Genomic DNA, 6,760 nt, shown 5'->3' on the forward strand with positions numbered 1-6,760 from the left:
TATATGATAAAAAAATAAAATACAAAAAAAGCTGGAAACTGTTCAAATCTGCTTGGTAATCTTGTAAACTAGTTTAAAGTAGTCGTTATAGTTGATACATGAAGTACACATGTGCTACTTGTGACCACCCAAGAAAAAGCAGTGTGTTGCTGTAATGGAAATCCTGTGTTCAAGGAACTTTCCATTCATTTGTTTCTAACTATTGGATCTGCGTAGTTACTGAAAATAGAAGACATCCATTCAAGATCACTGGGGCTTGGCCTGGACCTCTTCATTCAATGCAGAGTTCAGGCATGAAAGAGGTGGAGCAGGTGTTTTTTTTTTAAATTAAAGTGACCTATTCTTCAGTCAAACAGGTAATACGTACTCAGACCTGTAGTTCGTCATGCTATGCGAGCAGAGCAGATAGAGACAGCCATTGAGCTGCATATGTGGACCTTCTTACATAACGTCTGACGTGGATGGAAACCACTGGCCGCATACCATCGTCTGGAGGACAGAGGTTTACTCCCTCTTTCCTGCTCACAGCGTCACAGTCACGTTCCTTTCTCTTATGCAGCCAAGACATGGCATCACTCATCTGCTACCTGCTTTTAGCAAACCAGATGTTTACTGGTACTTTTACAGGGTGCACTGGTGGCACGGATACCAGATTAAACAGCCTCATTCTGATAATGTACTCACTTCTTTGTGGGATACTTAAAAACGTTAACATTAGAAATGAAAGATCTTGTTGACAAAAAAGAAGTTAGGTAAATATAAACAACATTTTTGCAGATTAGATGAACATGCAACACCATTTATGCCTAAAAACTGAACACCTTTAGCCTAGTATCCAAACGTGCTACCCTTTTCAAAAGATAACCAACCTGGAGATACAGACAGAAGGTAAATGTTTATGTTTATCAAATAACTCATCACTCGTTAAAAAGCGGGGGGGGTGCAGGGGTGGGGGGTGCTAAAGGCAGTTTATGGAAACAGTGCGACGTCACTAGTCTCGTGACTGATGGAGGTGTTGAGAGAGTAAATTACTATTTGCACAATAACTACAGTGATATCTACTTAGACCAACAGATAACACAAGGAAAATAGAGACTGAGGTGGACAAACATTAAAGTAATGCAGTTCACATAATATTTCCATTAAAAAACGCACAGGTAAGGCAGCGATAATATACTTTAAAGATTTTTTGGGGGGCATTTTAGGGCCCTTTTTTACAGGACAGCTTAATAAATGAAAGGAGAGGAAGAGGGGGAATGACATGTCCGAGTCAAACGCGGGCCCACTGCATCAAGGTGTGTAGAACTGTGTTGAAAGAAATATGTTATGCTTTTATGTAAGATACTTAAGAACAAAACTGCTGCAACATTTTGCCATCTACTGATATAAGAAAGAGACCGTGGAGTGTTACAACTACAACAAAGCCGGCAAAAAAGCTTATTAAAGGCTGTTGAAAAGTGTGTTGGCCTGCAGCGTTTTTAAGAGAGGTGGATGGCTGGCCCAACAGGTTGGGTCTGAAAGGCAGCGGACATTCCACCTATTTGAGACAAAGAAAACACTGAATCCAGGCCAGCTGCAGATGAGTCACAACCACAGCAGATGCGCCTCGGGGCCTGGCAACAGCTCAGTCCTTCCGCACTACCCGAGCAGGTCTTCAGCCAATTATAGCCGGGGTTCAAAGTGACAAACGGATCAGGCGGCCAATCGCGTTGAACTAAAAATGAATAAGTCAAAATCAGAGCAGTTCCAAGTTACTCAGACCTTCAGTTGGCGTTGCGTTCCGGGTGTGTGGGAGTGGTGGAGTATGTTTAGGTAAGGTCTTAGCCAGTGACAACAGTCCTCACCGAAGGCCTTTAGTGCATGGGGCTTTTCTATAGGCCCGGATAAAAGGTCAGCAGGGCCAGGAGACACTTTGCACACTGAACTAGAGCCAGACAGATAAAGGATTTTAAAGCCGATATTGAATATTTGGTTATTTAAAAATCCAGTATATATTTAAAACAAAATTCCCTAATATTAGTTATTTGTAGTTAAATGAGATTTCACTAAAATAAAATAATTTGTTTTGTCACAACAGAAATATATTAAAGTTCTGATAAACAATATGTAGAGCGCCCTCTGGTGGACAAACTATGCAACACCAACACTGATAACATGGTTGACTGTCCATTTTTATTTTATTTTTTTAAATATAGAAAAAATATACTTTTTTAAAAATCTGCAATTATAAATGCAGATACCCACAGTTCGATAATATCGGCCTGCCGAGATATCGGTCGGGCTCTATGCTGAACCCGGCGACCTAACCAGCAATACTAGCCTCCTCAATTAGACAAAAGAGTAGTTTCTGCTGCCACACTTAACAAAAACAAACACAAAAATCGTTAAAATACATTATCTGCCTGCCATCTTCTTCTAAAAAATGGAAAAACTGATTTTAGAAGAGGCAAGTCAACCAAACTAGGTCCCTACCTGACTGTGTGCGCTGCATGAAATAGCCTGTACAGTATCATGTGTCTGAGTGTATCCCGGTGCATGTGTAGACAAAGCCTCAGCGAAAATACTCAGCATCAAACTTGGCAAGCAAGAGTCTACCTCTGTACTTTATGACCTGAATTTATTTTTTTTTCTCAACATGACTTTATGGAGGTGCGGACGCCTCTTCTCTGCAGGCCGCTCGTGTCAAACACACTGTGCATAAAGACCCAATGCTACTATCACTACTGTCTTATTGTCTGTTATGTAGAGACCTTATCTGTCCTTATATCACTAACACTACCCATTGCGGACATGCTTTCCCGTCCTAGCTGATTTTTTGTGTTGCATTATAATTTTTTGCAAATGCAGGGCAGTCTGAAAAGCCTCGTTTTGAAACGTTTTTGTAGTGTTCCCTGGACACAAACCAGTGAGAGCCATTTAAAAAGAATGAAATGATTATAAATCATAATTCTGTTAATGACATATTGCTGCAGCCTCAGAATGGGATTTGTAGTAGTTTACTTCTCCGCCCGCTGTTATATTGCCATATAGACATTATATAAATCTATCAAGCCTTAAAAAAGGTGGATTGGGACATCATTAGTTCCTCTTTGACCTATCCTTTTCCTTTCCACCTTAAATGTCTTGAAGTCGTATTTCTGTCTTTGCATGTGCTTCATCTCTCCTTTGCTCTACATTCCTGTAGAAGGGCTGCATGCAAAGACATGCCATCGCTCTCTGCATACACAGCCTGGCTAATCAAAGGGGAGCAGAGAAGAGCTGAGGAGGAAGAGCAACATGAAGAGTGTGCTAAAGGAGATTGAGAGCAGGAGATCTAAAATGTCTAGTTTGACCTGGCTCTTCTTGTTGAGCTAGGTGTGTGCACCTTATGAGCAAACATTAGGGTTCAACTTCACGCTCCATTTAACAGCAGCAATGGCACAAAGGGATATTAGTCAGGCTTTGGAATTGATTTGGGAAACTGTTTCAGCGTATTTTCTGACACTGATGTGATTTCAAAAACAAGCCGTTTAATGGAGTTACAGCGGCTAAGAGAAAGATTGCAACCCTTTGGAAGCCGCCTCATGACCTCCGTGCATGGACTCTTTCCTTCTTGGATGTCATGTACATGGAACTGTCAATGGTGCGCACCCATGGAGCGCCGGTAAGGACCCTGGACACTTGGCGCAGCATCGCTGGCTCCTTTAGGTCCGGGCTGTAGCCCTGTGCTACAGCCTTTACCTCAACCTGCGCATGTGATTGGTCCCTTTTCTTGTGTCTGTCTATGTTTGTGTCTGTGTCTGTTTCTACATGTGTTGTTTTGTCTCACTCCCTCCCAGCTTTCCTTTCTGTGTTTTTTAGGCTCTGAGACGGATTCCATGTCTCAGTATATTGTTTGTATCTGTTCATTTCTGACTATACAAACAAAAAAACTAAAAAAGTATTTAAAAGTATGCTTAAAAGACAAAAGGCCGTGTTCTGACAGGTTTATGACTGAAGGAAGAGAGGGCTTTGGCAAGATGGAAGACAGGAGATGAGAAATACCAGACTCATGTCCAGATGTTCACAATGTTCATGTCTCCATGGATACTGCTTAGATTGATCACCATCATATGAGCAGGAATGGGCCAGAATGGAACATGAAGAGCAGACAAGGATGAAATGGAAGAAGGCAAAAGAACAAGGCGGAAGGAAGTGAGAAAAGGGGGAGCAGTTAAGATTTGTTGGGCAAGAGGGGTTGGAATAGGCAACAGAGGAGCGGGGAATTGAAAAACAGACCGGGAAAAGGACAGTGAAAGACAAAAGTTAGAATGAGAGCAGTGAAAGAGTTTGGCTTAGTGTGGGAGGTTGTCGGGGCATGCCCTGGCCGCTCGCTGCACTCCTCCCTACATTCCTTGGCAGGGGAGAGTCTCGAGCCTTCCCATAATTGCCACCTGGGTAGCCAACCACCTGTCTCTCAAGCGAACACATGTACACCCAAACACCAGGCTGGTACCTCTGAGCCGCGATTCTTGGGTGCAAGGTCAGCTAAGGTGTGACGGCCGAGGTGGAAGAGAGACATGTGAGGTGGCTGACCCGTGGAACAACCTGTGACATGATGCTGCATCACAGGTGTTCATATAGCACAGCCGGGATGTCACTTTGTCCCCAGGCCTGAAGGTAAAAGGGGAATGGCAATTAGAGCCCGACCGATAAAGATCAAGACTGATACGAATATTTGGTTATTTAAAAATCCGATATTCTGATATATCGGCATATATATATATATATATATATATATATATATATATATATAGGGCGATATATCAGAATATATATATATATATATATATATATATATATATATTTTTTTTTTTAATTACAGAAACAACTTACAAAATGAATAGATTTCCCTAGCATTAGATTACATTACTTTTTTTTTTTGTCCTAACCCGGAAACGAGTGGTAAGAGCGTGTATAGAGTCTCTCAAAATCGGATGAAAATCTTTTAAACTGACCTTTGTGGATCTAAAATGGAGACAGATTCAGCAACTGCATGGACATGGACTTCTTGCTTAAAATGGTTAAAGAAACACGTTTTGGAGAACAGATTTAGTAAAATATGAGATCGTATTCTGAACAAGCCGTCACGACGGTCCGGCTTTGAATTTCCGAAGAAACCAGACCCACGTGACGTGTTCATCCAATCAGCTTCAGATTTTCATTTTATACAGATTAGCGCTGCATGCTGTTATGGAGAATTGTTAGTTCTCGTTGCTTTGGTGTGTCCCGAGGCACTTTTTTGACCAGCCTGGGGAGACTGATCTGTCCAACAGCCTTTTTTGCCAAGAGTCAGCCTTCGGGTTGGTGTGTCAGGGGTTTAAAAGACTTCTCATCAATGCGGTGTGTTCAAACTGATGGCTCTCATCATATCGGAGTTATTATAATACTTATACTCAGTGTAGGAGTGAGCATGCGCTATGCCTCGTGCATTGCCGGAGGAAACAGAAAAGGTTACACATCTTCCCAGAACTCCAATAATCCTCAAAAAAGTAAAATAATGTAGCTTCTCCTGGGAAAAACATAACCTTGGCACTGAGGTTAGGACGGACACACATACACACACACGCTGATCTTCTAAATGCAGATAAAATCCAGAACATTTCTGAACCAAACCAAAACATCACTAACAGATTACAGCTCCAATGTAACAACAGTGGGGGGTGGGGGGGACTGGCTGGCTGTAGTGCTGGGCCTGTGAGAAGGAAACATTCCTTCCTTCACACACACACACACACACACACACACACACACACACACACTGCGTCTCACTATCTTTGTGGGGACCTATCACTGACATAAAGCATTCCCTGGCCCCTTACCCTAACCTTAACCATCACAACTAAATGCCTAACCTTAACCCTTACCCTAACTGTAACTTTATTCTAACACTAATCCTTCAACCAAGTCTTAACCCTCAGTCAGCCTTTTAAAAGTTGTGGGGTCCAGCATTTTGGCCATCACAAAGCTGTCTGGACCCCACAAGTATACCATATTCCTGGGTTTGGACCCCACTAATGTAGTTAAATAAGATCTCACACGCACACACACACACACACACACAAAATGTAGGTGTGCACAGCAGCAACCAGACTAAAGAGAAAACACTTCTTTGTTGCATTTGAGTAGGAAGAAAGTCACGTACATCACCTTTGAAAAGGTCTCACTGCAGAAATTGTAACTAACACAACCTCCCAGCTAGACGTAGTATTCATTCCACTTTTCGATTCCAGGTTTTATAATAAGGGTGTGGATGCTCTGTGTGTGTGTGTGTGTGTGTGTGGCTTGTGACACTTGAAACAGAGGCAGCACTACGCTGACGTTAGAGAAGACTGTAAAACGTATTGAGTTACTTTCCACTGCTGGCGTGGCTAAGTAAGACATAGAACATAAGAGGATGCAAAGTGTGAAACATTAAAATATACATAAAGCAACAGTACAGCGATTATACTGTGAAACCACCGAGCAGGCAGAGGTGACGAAGCCAAGAAGACGGGAGATTGTGACGTAAAGAAGAGGCTGAAAGGGAGCTGTGGTCAAACATACTGTTTGCTCAGGAGCACAAGGGGAACTCTGTGTGTTTGTGTGAGCAGTAGAGAGTACGGTGGAGGGGGCTGGATGGACGAGAAAGACTGGCCTTAGCCACATGGATAGATGTAGGAAGTGAAGAGGTGGTGGCGGGAAAAGGATTAGGGTAGCTCCCATATTTGCACTAGGTGTGTGTGTGTTTGTGTGTGAGCGA

General features: G+C 42.4%; 1 protein-coding gene and 1 long non-coding RNA gene across 4 annotated transcripts in view; one reads left to right on the forward strand and one right to left on the reverse strand.

Moving 5' to 3' along the window:
- mob2a (MOB kinase activator 2a) overlaps positions 1-6,760 on the reverse strand; it is a 71,116-nt gene that overhangs the window by 21,181 nt on the left and 43,175 nt on the right. The gene's annotated exons all lie outside the window — the stretch shown is intronic.
- The window catches only part of LOC117949307, a 23,358-nt gene that overhangs the window by 650 nt on the left and 15,948 nt on the right, over positions 1-6,760 (forward strand). The window contains exon 2 of the long non-coding RNA XR_004657668.1: positions 143-151. This is a non-coding gene — a long non-coding RNA (uncharacterized LOC117949307). The remainder of the gene's footprint in view (positions 1-142; positions 152-6,760) is intronic.

This window comes from Etheostoma cragini, chromosome 8 (assembly GCF_013103735.1).
Source record: "Etheostoma cragini isolate CJK2018 chromosome 8, CSU_Ecrag_1.0, whole genome shotgun sequence".
Taxonomy (NCBI): Eukaryota; Metazoa; Chordata; class Actinopteri; order Perciformes; family Percidae; genus Etheostoma; species Etheostoma cragini.